General features: G+C 42.4%; 1 protein-coding gene across 7 annotated transcripts in view; it reads right to left on the reverse strand.

Moving 5' to 3' along the window:
* Window positions 1-15592, reverse strand: part of FAR2 (fatty acyl-CoA reductase 2) — a 152785-nt gene that overhangs the window by 121331 nt on the left and 15862 nt on the right. Inside the window, exon 2 of one of the 7 annotated variants that reach the window (XM_064142265.1) lies at window positions 12383-12453. The exons of 5 other annotated variants lie outside the window; for them this stretch is intronic. The gene's annotated coding sequence lies outside the window, so the exon portion shown is untranslated. Of the gene's footprint in view, window positions 1-3059; window positions 3079-12382; window positions 12454-15592 lie in introns of those variants that run through there. One more of the 7 variants, XM_064142271.1, reaches the window with a different exon arrangement.

Raw genomic sequence — 15592 nt, forward strand, 5'->3', positions numbered from 1 at the left:
TCTGTTCACCAGCAACACCAAAGAGAAAAGTTTTATAAAGACAGCTAAAAAAAAAAATGCAGCACACAGAAAACTACATCTTGCCAGATTCTGCCAGGGGTTTGCCAAACGAATTAGAGGTGGTGGTGGTGCTTCTTCCTCTTTGCAGTCGTTTCTGTAGGCAATTCAGGCAAAGTTTAAACAGCAAAGGGTTTTTTGTGTTGGTTTTTTTTCGCTCCCTCACAGCTTTATTTGAATCTGGTAAATGTTCTGATCAGGGAACGAGTGCAACTACATGGGTAAATTCTGCCCACTAAGAAGTCTTTCACTGTGGGTATGAGTGTTTGCAGTGGCAGTGGGACCAGAACAAAGTATTCTCACAAGGAAAACAAATGCAGCTCAGTTAGGAGAAATGCAGCTGGGAGAAAAAGATGCAAATAAATGGCATTAATACTGGGAGGGACTTTTAAACAATCCAGTTGTATTTAGTGCTTCTGGTATTTGGAGGATGCTGGAAAATCTACCCGTTACCTTTTTGGATGTTTATGCTATTTTCACATAAAAAATAATTAGAATTTTGGTGATTTTCTCATAACAAAATAAAAAAGTAGAAGTTTTGATTCATTTCTGGAATATATATTTAGAGGAACCCGTTCTGAAGGCTGCACTGCAGCAGTTAGAAGCTTAAGATACCTATTTACATTAAAGAGGATAGCGACAAGGGATGTTAAAGCTTGTCACTACAGGTCAGCCCTCATACCAAGGGCTCTCTCCAACTTAATTTACCTGGAAACAGGTATCTCAGCTAGGAAGTCAAACCTAGATAGATATGATGTGATTCCTGCTAAAGAAACCTGAGTGCTTTAACCACTGTAAACCAATAGTTCATCAGAATGGAACTAGGATCTTCTTCCTAGATTGGTTCATGTAGAACTTGACTGCTCTCAGGAGCCAATGGCCTCCTGAAAATATAGCAAGAGGAACCCCAAGCCAAAAAGGGAAGGGGCAAAAGGTATGATGAAGTTTTGCTAGAAAAAGGGTGTAGGAAACACAGTTATTTTGTTTCATGTTTCGAAAAGAGTGTAGAAAACTACTCTGACTTTTGCTTGCACAGGAAGGGAAAAAGAATGTTAAAGGCTTACAGAAGTAGCTCCTTTGCCTTCTGCCCAGCTCCCAACTGCACACACAGACATTTTTAAGAGCAGACCTGGGGATACTGACCCAGAACAAGAGATTAAAACATTTCCAGCCTGTGCTATAGCCATCTGCAATGTGTTCCTTACTCCTGCCCTGACGGGTATGAAAACCCAAACATGGAAGAACTGTTTGGGCTCTGTCTTCTCCCACCTCATCCACACAAGAACGCAGCCTCCGCATTTATCTCTAGGCTTTTGTTATTTGCCAGAGCAAGTACCAGTGGTGGAATAAGGTGGAGAGCATTTAACAGATGTGCAATAAGCATCTGCAGTCTTAAAAAAAATCTGTGAAGAGCACAGGCTCTCCCTTTCTGTATCTTCTGTGTTACTGAAACATCCCTTCAGCCAACGGAACATTTACAAACTGTGTACTATTGCTTCCGCTGTTTCTGCTTCTTGAAACAATAGGCTTATGTTATATATGGGCCTCCAACTCATTTGAGATCATGAGGACTCCAAAGGTGCAACAACTTTATTAAAGTAAAGCTCTGTGAATCTTGGCTCCAATTATGTTGCCTTTAAATATTAACTTGACGCCAGCGCAGCCTCTGTCTTGCACACTTTGTTGCTCTGAGGTGGAAGCCACCATGGCACAGTTCACCTGAACTTTCCTTGACTGTTACATCTTGTGCTTAATTATCTGAAATTTAAAAACCTTTCCTTCTTATCATTCCTCTTAAATGAGTGATCAATAAAGAGAACACTCATCAAACACACCCAGGTCATTCTCCAGCATGCATTTACACAGTGATTAAATTGCCAACGGTTCCACCTAGCTTTTGTGGCACCATTCTGACACCCTTGCCCACCACTCAGCTCCTCTAACAAGAAGCCGAGGGTGAATGTTTATGTCACTTCGTTTGTCACTGTTCCACTGACTAGACGATCTCCATGGGTAGAGACCCTCACTCAAGCAGCATGAGGGTGCTACCAGCATGGTGTGCATCAGAGTCCCAAGCAGAAGGAACTCTGCAACCTCATGCAAACACCTGTGTTGCACTCCCCAAAGCACGGAGTAGGGAAGCCCACTGCATAGAGATTTGAGAGGCTCCAGGTGGGCTTGGATGCCTTTAACAGGGTTTAACAGACAAGGCTGCAGTCTCAAGGCCTTCAGCCAAAGAAGTGACAGGAAGAGCAACTATGGCCACTACACATGAAAAGGATGGAGACAGAAGATGGAGAAAAAAAAACCATAAAGGGAAAAAAACTGAACCAGTTAAGTCCAGAACATAAAGAGTTTTCTAAAGTAACAATCAGACAAAAGTAGAGTGAGACTCACCTCCACTGTGTGGCCGTTTGAGCTAGATTTCTAGCTCAGACACAAAAATAATAGGAACAGAAAAACCTTAGACACTGATTGTAAAGTAGAAAGTACTGGAGTCTCTGAGTGAAGAGGTGAACATGCCAGGTTTGGGCCACAAAATGGCAATGATGGTTAATATAATTTTATTGGAACACTGAAAACTTTGTATCTGGAAGCACAGTTTGTATCTCCCCCTTTGCTGCATTTGCTGCTATCTCCCCTCTGCCACAGTTTTGGCTGCTCTTTTGCTGTTGCTTTACACCATCCTTACTTCCTTTAAGGTCGCTAATATTCCATAATAGTTTATTTTGTCTATATTGTTACATTTAGTTTAACTGTTAAAAACACAATTTCATTTTCTGACTTTCCAAATCCTGAATGGTAGTGAATTTTGTCTCTCTGGGGCAGTATTTACAGTGAGTTATTGGGAGAGGAATCCACTCCAACGCATAACACTGGAACAAGGTCAGGTGTCACAAGCACCTAAACTTATTTCCCTTTGTATACTTCTGGCCGGGCTAGGGAGGAGAAACTAATTTTAGTATAACTGTCAGTGAAAAGGTTGTTGAAAGATGAAGTACCTGCTCCCAACTGTTAGATCCAACACCTGGGAAGCATCTGCTGAGCAAGGCAGCTGGCTGGCCACAGACCATCAGAATATAGGTCCCCCAGCACTGTTTTCCTCACTTGGCACACAGGTCCTCCCAGCAGAGATATAGGATACAAGAGAAGTATCACCACAGGAGGCTGCAGGAAGAAGAAAATGCTGGAAGCAGGTTTCCTAATTGCATTGCTTCTCCATGCCATCATGCTTGAAACACAACGGGAAAAATAACAGAAGAGGTCGAACCCTTCACATGGCATGTGGAAGCACGGAGCAAGAGAATGGTTGCAGCACTGCCCTGGGAAGCACTAGTGAGACAGATACAGTTGCGTAGCTCACATGCAGTGCCTTAAACTTGTTTGGTCTGCACGTATCTTTAGAATATTTGTTACATCCTCCCCTGTTTCATAAGTGCCCCAAATTACCTTAGGAACTGTGCCTTATCATGGGTGTGTGTTGCTGCACCCACAAGAAGCAGATAGATAGAAATGCAATTTTCTTCCAAGCAATCCCAAGACAGGTGGTTGAATCCACACATCAGTGTCTTTGTAATGCAGAGTTTGCAACACACAGCCCAGTTATGACAACCTTTCTTGCTGCGTTGAGCAGTTTCTTTCCAACAGCTACATGCAGATCACTTTCTCCCATCGTGGAAAAGCAGGATACCAAACCGCTGCATCATATGGGACTGATGGTTGCTGTTACCAGAGCTACCCTGAGGCTCCATGCTAGCATGCCTCTGGACTGCAGCATGACCCCATGCCATGCACTTCTCAGAAGGAAGGCACTGTGCTACTGACAGATGCAAGCAACCAGCACAACAATACCCAAGCTGAAGATTAACATTTTGAGCCTGATATCATGGGTGTGATGAAAGCAGCTGATAAAGGGATAGAATGGCAAGACTGTGCATAACAACCAGTGACACACAGAGAAGGGTGGAGGATGAGGAGATCCTCATCACTTTGTTAGTGATGAGGTCTGACATCAGGAGAAAAAAGGGTGGAAGAATATATTATAAATATCTGATACAGGATGCATAGTCTCTCACACTTAGTACGGGAATGTGTGTGCCACTCAATCAGCACGGGCTGCTCCTCAGAGCCACGGAATGGTAGCGGTTGGAAGCGACTCCTGAAGATCAGCACCCCTGCCATCTGTCTTGCCACCAGAGTCCCCTGTCTGCAGGTTGTTCTCTTGTGTGGAATTCACAGAATCACAGAAACATTCATGTTGGAGAACACCCTCGGGATCACAAAGTCCAACTGCTCCCCCTACTCTACAACGTTCAGCCCTAAACAATATCCCCAGGCACCACATCCAAACGATCTTTAAACACATCCACTACCTCCCTGGGTGCCCTCTTCTAAATGCTCACCACTCTTTCCGTGAAAAAAAAACATTTCCTGTCGTCCTGTTGTCATTCTTAATTACAGTCTTATTAGCAGAGTGATCAGGTGGGAAAGGAAGAAGATTAGCAGTTGTCAGGCAGATATTTTATACAGTAGAAAGATATGGATTTTAAGTGCTCAAAGTGCACTTGTGCATATATATGCTTTCTTTTCCCCGAAGAAGACCTTTAACTTGAAGACTCTTCTCAGAAGAAAGACAAAACTAAAGGGTGCTAGTATTTTTTTCAGTGACTTAACAAGCTTCCCTTCTAACAGCTTAGCATTGTGTGTGTACTCAGACTTCAGTAACAACTGAAAGTAACTATGAATTCAGGTGATTTAGGACCTGGTTTCTTAATAGATACATTTACAGGAGTAAAACTACATTTTCCAAGGTGAGAAGTTGAAGCTCTCTAAAGAACCCAAACAAATCCAGACTGAAAGGAAGTGACATTATGGTTGACAGAACCTTTCTCCAGAAAAACTCTGGTTTTCACTCTGGTAACCTGTTTCCCAAACTGTCTGCATGATGCAGGAAGCTGATTAAACAAACCTCTGTTTTCCAATAGCCATTGCTAAACTGCAGCCAGGAGCCCAGAACTCATAATTTACAAATGCTCCAATATAAAGCAAGCAGACAGTTCATTACCAGAAGAGCTCAACTGCTTTAAAGCAGTAGCTGGAAGGAAGTCTTAACAGTGAAAGTATGGACATCTGGGGAAAAAACAGATTCCAATTAGTTCTATTTAATGCCTTACAGCAGGAACAATAATTCCTGTATCGCAGCTTTTGCAATTACTTCTGTGTACCCTCAGTATGACACAGCATCACACAAGCTTTTCATAATATCTACCTGGGGAATAAAAATCTATGTAAATACTCTGCATTTGCTAGCAGGGAGACATGGATAAAAATAAAAGATCTGTTTGATCTGTTCAATCAAAATAAAACAAGCAGAGACACAAGTTCAGCAACCTACAACACACAGGCTTCCAGGGAAGGAAACGAAAAGAAACCTCATTTAGGAAGAAAGCCAGTTACAGGCAGGATACCTTCCACTTCTCAGACACCTTTAGATGTTCCTAGTCCTTGTACCTGGCCAGACAGAATTAAGAAATTACATAAGGAATTACTTTTTAAAGAAAGATTTATGACCTGTTAATGACTTGCAATTAATCCTCCCACTCTTCCACTGCACTGCTATGGAGCATCTTAAAACTGCATTCAACAAATGCCTCCAGCTGTCGCTGCCTGGCTGCTTTTTAAGATTCACCTTTCACAGAGGTGCTCCAGCTACTGTCAAAAGTAACTTGGCTCAGCACTCAAGTTCTAAAAAAACAATCACTCATTTTCCCTTTCCTCTGGTGGGCGAATACGATAGATGACTGAAATGGTTAATTCCATGCCGTTCCCAGCCACGGGATTCATTACCTACTCGTCCTGCACATTAATGACAGTAAGACTCTAGGTAGTAGCCTTTGATTTGTGAAATCAGTGACTCTACAGGATGAGCCAGGAAAGTAGCAGCTGCTCAGTCTTCTCTGCTGGAGATTACTCTCTGCATACCTCACATCAAAAATGTTCTTAACTTGGCACCATCACAGTAGCCAACAAAAAACACTCCTCTGTCATGACTTCTCTGGTTTGCTGCCACTGATCCAGACGCCCTAGACTGTGGCCAAAGATTACTCCTAAGAAGTTATGTGAATGACTGCCACAATCTAGAGGTAGAAAGAATATACAGAGTTGTATATATTTTAACCTTCACAAACAGTTTTGGCAATTTGGTCAGTTTGCTGCTTGGGAAATGAGTGGATTTACTAGGTGTCAAGACAGGAAAGCATGGAGAGCAACATTAAACTCCAACCTGAATATTTTATAGATGCCAGCGCCTTCTGCTCCTTTCCACATCACCCTAGCTTGGGGCAACATGAAACACACCAAACAGCCAGTAAATTGAGTAGATGACAAGGCTTGGCACTTATTTGAACTGCCCATGTCTTTGCCCTTGGGTTTCATATGATTCAAGATTGCTCTCAAGTTATCACATACCCTACCTAAACATAACTCCCCTGGACAATTTTGTGCCAGCTTTTATTAATAAATACAAATAAAAATATTCTAATTTTCCTGTTTTGGTAGATAAGATAAAATTGTGAAACAGAAATAGATTCCAAGATGAACAAAAACTCCAGCACAAGAGTGACTGTTTTGGGCTCTCCAAGAGAGAAGTCATAACAACCTTTAAGTATTACCACAACTGAGACAGAAGATAAAGTTCTCATGGTGTTCCTCTTGTCATATGCAGTTTAATTCTATTGAGTCTGTCATGCTGGGATGCTGCATAAATATTAAAAGTCTCTGCTTTTCATGAGGAAGGTAAAATGCCAGGTTTGGCAGAAGCTGAGGCAATTCTTACTGCATAATGTTTGGGGGCATATATATACACACATACACACACACACACATATATATTCCTTCTTCTTTCTATGGTGGAAAATTCTTCAAAAGCCAGTAAAATAGAGCATACTTGTTAGTCATCTTACCCTTACCAGTACCAAAAAGAACCCCAAAACCTCAGGAAACACATGGACAAGACACAACAAACACAAAGCATATCCAAATCAGAGAATTCACATAAACTTTTCCTAGTTTAACCTCTTATGTTTGTAGCAAGAGCATTTCCATCCCTGAGACCTGCTAGAGCGCAAGATGTGTGAGGATAAGACAACAATTAAAGTTTTATCAAGATTTGCAAATAAGAGAGACAAAGCAGCATGCCCCAAATTGCATGATCACTGCTAAAGAGCAGATGAAAGTAATTACAGCCCGCATACACCACCGTGCTTGCAGCACACTTAAGAGATGCTTCCCTTCCTAATTCCAATAGACACTGATTCCAGCAACTGTTCAACTGAATCAAAACCCCTCTGAGCTGGAAATAAGGGTTAGTAGCCTGTTAGGGCTATCAAACCCTTCACCTTCTACCTTCTTATAGATGTGACACAAGTCAGGAAGGTGATGTTTAGCATACCTGGCAGGTGCATTTATACACTGCATGGTCATGCTCTGTTCAGTGCTATTTTGCAGTGCTAATGTGCTCCTGGTAGATGGATAGTCAGGAGTAATTTCTAGTCATGAATAGTTAGTAATTCCTAGTCCAAGAGTTCACTTTTCTAATTATCTGTAATTTTATTTTTATCAATATTTCTGTTTAAAACTCTTTTGTATATTCACAGCAAGATGTAGAGAACACCAAGCGACTCTCGGCTGAGATGCCCTCGCAGAAAGACCAGCATGTGGTGCCAGGAACAAAACTATCCCTACAACCCTTCAAAAAATATGTATTTTTTAATAGATTCCAATAACTAATTCTTTTCTTTTCTTTTTATTATGCCAAACACCAGAAATTTCAGGTTTTAGTTCATTCTGCCCCTTGCAAGAAAAAAAACCCAAACAAACAGAAATATCTTACTAAGCATGTCAAGGATCCTCGACAAGGACACTCAAAGCTTTCCACTCCATTGCTCCAGGCTGGGAAGATGCTTGCAGACTTGAGGGCCAAGGTCACAGCCCACCCCTCAAGTTACTGCTAGCAGGGTTTTGTCTCTTTTCCTCTCTATGGCAAGTAGCCCAGTGTCCTGGGGCACTGCCCACAGAGCAACAACATTCAGGAGCTGCAGACTCCTGGGAGGCAGGCAGCAATGGGTCAGGGCAGAGAATGTGCAAACCTTGTTTTACTGGGATTTTTCCAGCTAGATCTCCTTGTGCTGTATTGGCAATGCATTGGCTTAGGCTGGAAAACACAGAAATGGGGGTGTGCCAACAAATGTCCAAACAGTTTTGAAGGCAACACCTTGAACAACAGTGACTTTGAAGTTAAGGTAGTTGTTTGATTCTCCCTGGCACTTATGGGGTGCAGGTCTCAGTCAAAGGAAATGTGTGGCAAGGAATCATTTGATGCTTCTAAATTCAGGAATTGTTCAGTTAGAAATCAGAAAGATAGCACCATAAACTAAATTACAATACCTTCTTCAACCCAAACTGAAAACTGATCTGCTTAAGGAATTGGTCCTTCTGCACAGTTCTACTTAAAATTAGTAAAATACGAGTTCCTAACTTTTCTACCTCTACTCAGAGCCTGACTTAGGAATTTTTTTAAGTAACTGTGAAAAAATGTTCAGTTGTCTGAAAGGAAGCCTGCTAGAGATATAACCATGTTCCACAATGTTATTAGGTTTTAGCTTTTAGCATTAATCACAGAAATAATACAGCAGTGCTTCACTCCAAACTCAGCTAGGAATTATAGGGAGGGTACTGCCCTTTCAAACTTCCAAATGCACATTTACCAGGTTCTGTGGGGGCCTTGTGCAGCCCAGTGAAGTTTTAACTCTAAATAATACAGCTTAGCAGATGTGGCCTCTTCAGTCTTTCTCTGTTTTCTTATCTTCTCAAAAACAGCTCTGAGAGCTAAGTACATGGACTTCGCAAAGCACTGCATTCTCCAGTTTGAATCAGCTGTTCAGCTTTGAATAGCAGTTTGGTATTTGTCATGTCAGCAGAACTGCCCTCAAGAAGTTGCACCTCTATGCAGACCTCAAAAGAATCACTTCTTGGCAGAGGCAGCTCCAAGTGTGCTGTTTCTGTCAACTGCTTTCTCCTGAGCCTCAGCCCCCAGCACTCAGCAAGAGAAGATGCAGCTGACAGGAGCACAACTCATGCTCTCAACCCTTCCAGTTCTCCTCTCAGAGCTGTGGCCAGAAATAACTGAAAATACATGCAACGACCTAGGGGAAGAGTAGCTTGTGCTCTGGTACCTCAGATCAGCTGGAAGGCATCTTCTCACAGTCCCTTGATTTTTGCCTTGGGCAGTGCTGCCCAGTGAAAGCTGGTTGCTTTCAACACCCATTCCACGACATTGTCTGTGGCACTCAAAGTTTACTAACTCAAGGACTACAGGTGCAGAATTCCTCCCTGTGGAAAATCATCTGTTTGACCCAAATCATACTGAAGCATGTTATGCATGCTATGTGTACACAACTGAAAATAAAAGTGGGTTTGCTTTAACGCACTGCTTGGCAAGGAAGCAGAAAGAAAGGAAAAAAACCCCAACACCACAAACCCAAAACCCAACAACACATGAAAAACCCACAAACAAACAAAAACCTCAAAGCAAACCACATCCAAAACTAAGCATAATTGCAAATTAGCAAGGACAGTCGAGTGGCAGTTAGTGCAGCCACAAGTTAAGGTAGCAGTGTCAATGGTTCACCAGAGACTCACCCAAGAGATGCAATTTTGCAGTTAATGGAACTGTTTCCTGAATTTTAGGGTACAGCATATATCACTCTTCCTGGAGTGAAACACAGGGTTTGTTTTGTGCTTTAATTACACACACTGCTGACCACAACTAAAGGACAAGAAATCCTGTATATATATTTCCTCTAAACTGACTTTTTTTGGCAAAATCTTCCAAACTTCTCAACTGCCAGGCCCTATAAGTAATTCAAGCATGCTACAGACTGTACCCTACTGTGCTAGTTTGAAGCTAGCTAGAATGTTTTGGTGAGAAGAACTAGATCATAGGCTGCGAAAGGAAAACAAAGGTGATGTCTACTCCCCTCAGGTCTTGCTGAAGAAGAAAGGAAAACATTAGATAACACTCTTGCCATTTTTGCCTCACTCTGCCTTGGGCTCTGACTGAGCAACATCTTACTCCCTAACCTCACCTTCCATTTGGACTAACCCACCTTTGCTTCATAACCTCTTGGCTGAACCTCTATTCTTCTTTAGGACTGGGGTAAGGTTGAGAGGGGCAGGGGGAAGGTGCAGGGGTGGTTGAGAGCCCCTCCTGGGGACTCGGGTTTCTGGGAGGGGAGTTGTGTTTTCTGTATTACCTTTTACCTTGTATATTTCTGTCTATAACTGTATCTACTGTAACTATCTGCTTGTATATTGTGCTAGTTGTAAATAAATAGCTTTATATTCCCAGAGCCAACTGAGTCTAGTCTGGGTAACTTCTAAAGTGTGGGGGGCAGGGAACACCCAAACCATCACACCTACACAAGAGCATGTTACCCATTGGAGTACAATCAAACCAAACCAGGAAAAACCTCATCATCAGGTTACCTCTGATTCCACTAGAAGAATGCAGCAGAAACAAAGATGGGAGCAGCAGCTTATCTCAGGAAGGCTGGTGGAGGCCTTGAGGCATAAAGTGGATCTTTTCAAGTATATCCTCAATGTCTAAGCTTATCACTAATAAAAGCTCACATAAGCAAAAGGGGGAAAATGAGAAAAAAGACAGTTCCTATGGGGATAAAAACCTTAAACCTTTAATTTCATTGGCCTCATATCTGAAAAATCATTGCTAGATTTTCAGAAAGAATGAGCTAGGAAAAGAATTATGAGGGCGTAACATGCACCACAACATAGCCAGGAATAAGCTGGGAGAGAATCACAGAATCCATGGGATGTGTTCCTGTTCAGGGCAGCATCTGAAGCTACATCTTTCAAATGGAGACAAATGATGAAGTTCTAAAAGGTCATCACTTCAAAGAGAATTTGTACAGACACGAGTCAGCTCACACCTTGAGTACTGTGTCCAGTTCTGGGCTCCTCAATTCAAGAGAGATGTTGAGGTGCTGGAATGTGTCCAGAGAAGGGTGACAAAGCTGGTGAGGGGCCTGGAGCACAAACCCTATGAGGAAAGGCTGAGGGAGCTGGGGGTGTTTAGCCTGGAGAAGAGGAGGCTCAGGGGTGTCCTCATTGCTGTCTACAACTACCTGAAGGGAGGCTGTAGCCAGGTGGGGGTTGGTCTCTTCTCCCAGACAACCAGCAACAGAACAAGGGGACACAGTCTCAAGTTGTGCTGGGGGAAGTATAGGCTGGATGTTAGGAGGAAGTTCTTCACAGAGAGCGTGATTGGCATTGGAATGGGCTGCCCAGGGAGGTGGTGGAGTCACCATCCCTGGAGGTGTTCCAGAAAAGCCTGGCTGAGGCACTTAGTGTCATGGTCTAGTTGATTGGACAAGGCTGGGTGCTAGGTTGGACTGGATGATCTTGGAGGTCTCTTCCAACCTGGTTGATTCTATGATTCTATGATTGTACTCTTCAAGACAACACAGCTTTATCTGAACCTGAATCGCAGGTGTACACAGAAGGCAGAGGATATTCAAGAGGTCATATGCTTGAACATAAAATAATAAATGAAACACAACACTGTCCTATGGTAATCTGCACTTCAAAGGAACTTCAGTATCTTTGTGCTTTAAAATCAGATATAGACCACAAGTAGCTGCACGAATTTGCACGAAAAAAACCCAATGTTGACACTCTAAATGGTGGCTGCTGTGCATTCCCCATTTCAGTTTTCTTTTCCTACTGAGGCATGCAAGTCTGCTTTCTCTTCCAGCAAACTTTCCAGGGAGCAAAATCAAGATGCTTCCAAAAAAATCTCATTTCACCCAGGCCATGGAAAACTATTAAAATAAAGGTTACATCACCACCCTTGGTGGAAATTTGCATCTAAACCCCATTACACTCAAACTTTTTTTTAGGAGTAAAGAAAATGCAAATAAATTGTTTTGTAAATCAAAACACTACTCAGGAGATGTGGAGGTTCTTTGGAAATAGACAATAAACATTTTTTCCTCAAAACGAAAGAATAAACCCCAACAACCCACAAAACAACCCCCTCAGGAAATGCTTAGAGGATTGATAAATCTTAACTGCAAAGTTCACCATGACTATATTGAAACAGAGGATTCTAGGAGCTGCTAAGGATTAATCCAGGTGAAAGCTGCAGCAGCTAAATGGTGTTTAGTAGGTAAAAAAAAAAAACTACAATCTCACCCTACAAGACACAGGAAGCTAAAGGCCAAATCTGCTAAAAGGTGTTTAGACTCACGCTTCTCAGACCTGACGTTTGCACACAGGCTGGGTAAAACTCATGGAATTTCCCTTTCCACCTTTGGCAACCTAACAAAAACAGAGAAAAACAATGGGTTGTAAGGAGAATCATAAATTAAGGCTTTTGCTCACGTGTGAACCAGCTGGCAACAACCAGCTCTCCTCATCCTTTTCTGCTTCTAACATAAAAGGATTCAAAGTCTAGGGTTCACAAGAGCACATGACTGTATCCCATCAGAAATCCAGTCTTGGTTATAAGCATCAGCTAGCACCACCAAGGCAAAGTCCACTGTGCTCAAAGGAAACAAGGTACTTAGCTTTCCCTAAACCAAACAAACCAGAAAGGCTGAAGTGAAAACTATACAGAGTGCAGCTGTCCTTTGTCACAGTCTTTTTGGGTCAGCTGTACTGTATTTTGCACCAAGAATAACTCAGAAGATAAAATAAGCCACATTTTCTGGCAAAACCAGTGCTACTGGAGGAATACAGAATCCAAGGAGAATCACCCCTAAAGCGAAATCAGAATGTCTTTGAGTCTGGCACAGAGGAAGTGTTCCAAGGTTATGTGCCTCCAGCTCATCTGCTCAGTTCACAGCTTCCTTAAACCCAGAAAAATTTACAGTGAACAAGTTTTAAAAAGTGGCAGCTTACTGCCCAGTTGCATTTACACAGCACCCCATACATTCGTTTAAGCTGGAAGATCGTGCATTTTCAACAACTTAAAAAGGAACCCTGAAGTACTATATTGGACCCAGTTTAATACCTAAATGAAAACCACTCTTGAGTCACTTAAGCCACATGCAGCACTGTGACACATCAACCTTCCTATCTGCAGCATACAGCAACTTTTTATTACCTGCTGGAATTTGGTAGATGTGCAAGGCAGTTGCGAGGCACTGAATCTACCCATTTAACTACCAGGCAGGACAGTACACTCCCTTTACTGAGCTCTCAATTATTCTGGCTCATAAAAACACACTGACTGCCTTCGTAATCAGGAGCTTTAATAAGGCAGTCTAACGAAGACAATCAAAGTTTTGCCTTCCAACTTTGCCCGACTCTGTTTCTGCAGTTAGCTGCGGCATGCAGGCTGACTCCATTTCATGCCAGGAGGCCACAAAAACGCAGATTCCTGCTCTAATGATGCTTTGTGATTTGGGTTTTTGCCGTTGCTTAGCAGTTATGAAAACAATCCACTTGACAAGGCCAGAATTCATAACCGAGAAGTGTGGTGAGCAGAGCAAAACTTACACACAGAGCCCCACCTTTTGTAGTAAGAGCTAGAGTCCTTAGAAGACCATTGCTATAGTCACAATATTGAAATTGGAATATTGTATTCTCTAGCAGGAAATCTGAACAAACACATAATTCATTTGCTTCTCTAAGTCATCCTGCACAACTGCACAAAGAAGATTTCTGTAGCCTGGTCATCAAGTTCTCCCCAGCTGCAGAGAACACCTCTTTTTAAGCACAAAGTACAAAAAAACCCCTTTAGTTACCATAAACCAATGCAGATGATACACTCTGCTGAACTTCCACTGCAGATCTGATCTATGTCTCCTAAAAATACTAATGAAATATTACATAAGATGATCCAGCTTCCCATGGCTGAGGGAACTGAGGTTCTTTAGTCTGGAGGAGGATAAGGGGAGACCGTCTTGCCCTTTACAACTACCTGAAAGGAGGATGCAATGAGGAGGCTGTTGGTCTCTTCTCCCAAGTAACTAGTGACTGGGTGAGAGGAAATAGCCTCAAGTTGCACCAGGAGAGGTTTAGGTTGGGTGTTTGGAAAAATGTCTTCATGTGGCATACTGGGACATAGTTTAACGGCCATGGTGGTGTTGGGTTGATAGTTGGACTTGATGATCTTATAAGCCTCTTCCAACCTTAACAATTCTATGATTCTAGGTTATTCCAACACCAATGTGAAAGACCAGCTCTATGCTAGCATGGAGAAAAGATATGATCCATCAGAATGCTCTGATGCATCCATCAAGTTTTCAGATCGTTTAGACAGTGACCATTCAATGCCCAGTATCACAGAGGTAGGCTTTCTGGGAGGTAAAATCTGGCTTGCAACAGTCCCATGAAATGATGCCTCTCCAACCCTACCGAGTCTCAGTACCAACTGTAGTCTGGAGCTGGAGAGAAGCTATCCATGGATACAGAATTTCAGGGAAGAGAGACTCATGGGCCAAGTCTTAACACACCAAGCATGAGACAGGCCTGTGGTAGGTGGCTTACTGCCTTTGGGACTCACTTTTAGTACATTTTTCCTCATTAAAAATGTTGTCAACAATGCTGTTATACTTTGTCAAGCCAGGTTGCTCTTCATAGACATATTCCATTATGGACAGTGCTTCAAACATGAAGCAGACTGAAAGCTTATTACAAAGTCCATGCTGACTCCTGTGCTAACTAGGTTCTAACTAGCTTAACTGCAAGATTTAGAGACATTACTGTGCTTTCAGTAACTCTCAGATGTTCACATGGTGCTGCCGCTAATCACACAGCAACCACCTTCCTTTTAAACATTTCAAGGTTCAAAAACACAAAAATCATCTGCATAATGTGATAGTCCCAGACACTGAAACGACAGCCATGTTCTACACTGCCTCTCCTTGTCTTCAGCAACACAGTGATTTTACTTCTGCTCTGTTTTAAGGCATAGCAAGTGTCTTTTCTTAGCGGTTTAGGACACCTGGCAGGAACAATTTTGGTAAAGGAGCAACTAAGTTCCAACATGAGGTTTGGATGAGCCTGTTTCTCGCTAACTCATTGCAAACAGACAGCAGAAGTGGGATCATGTTAACCACGTCACTTTGGTATAAGGGGTCCAGGAACACCTCTTACCTGTAGTATCTAGACAAAGGTCCTTCAGTAAACTGTATCCATGTCCCAGCTCAAGGGCCTTGAGCCTTTCAAGCAAAACCCAGTCCAAAGCCTAAGCACAAAATGGAATTCAAAGCAGCCCAAACCAACAGCCACATACCACAAGAAAAAACTTGGGAGCAAGAAAACCAGGTAGAGTCCTAATGTACATCAAAGCTCCATGTCCATCACTCATGACTGCCAAACCAGCTGGCATTAACCAGCTAGGCTGCCCAGAGATGGAAGGAAGAGCAGATCACATCCAAGGAATTCAAACAGGTTTCTGCTTTTGGTTTCATAACAATGATCCTTCATCTTCTAGGTCAAATTGTGATTA

This window comes from Pogoniulus pusillus, chromosome 4 (assembly GCF_015220805.1).
Source record: "Pogoniulus pusillus isolate bPogPus1 chromosome 4, bPogPus1.pri, whole genome shotgun sequence".
In the NCBI taxonomy this organism is placed as follows: domain Eukaryota; kingdom Metazoa; phylum Chordata; class Aves; order Piciformes; family Lybiidae; genus Pogoniulus; species Pogoniulus pusillus.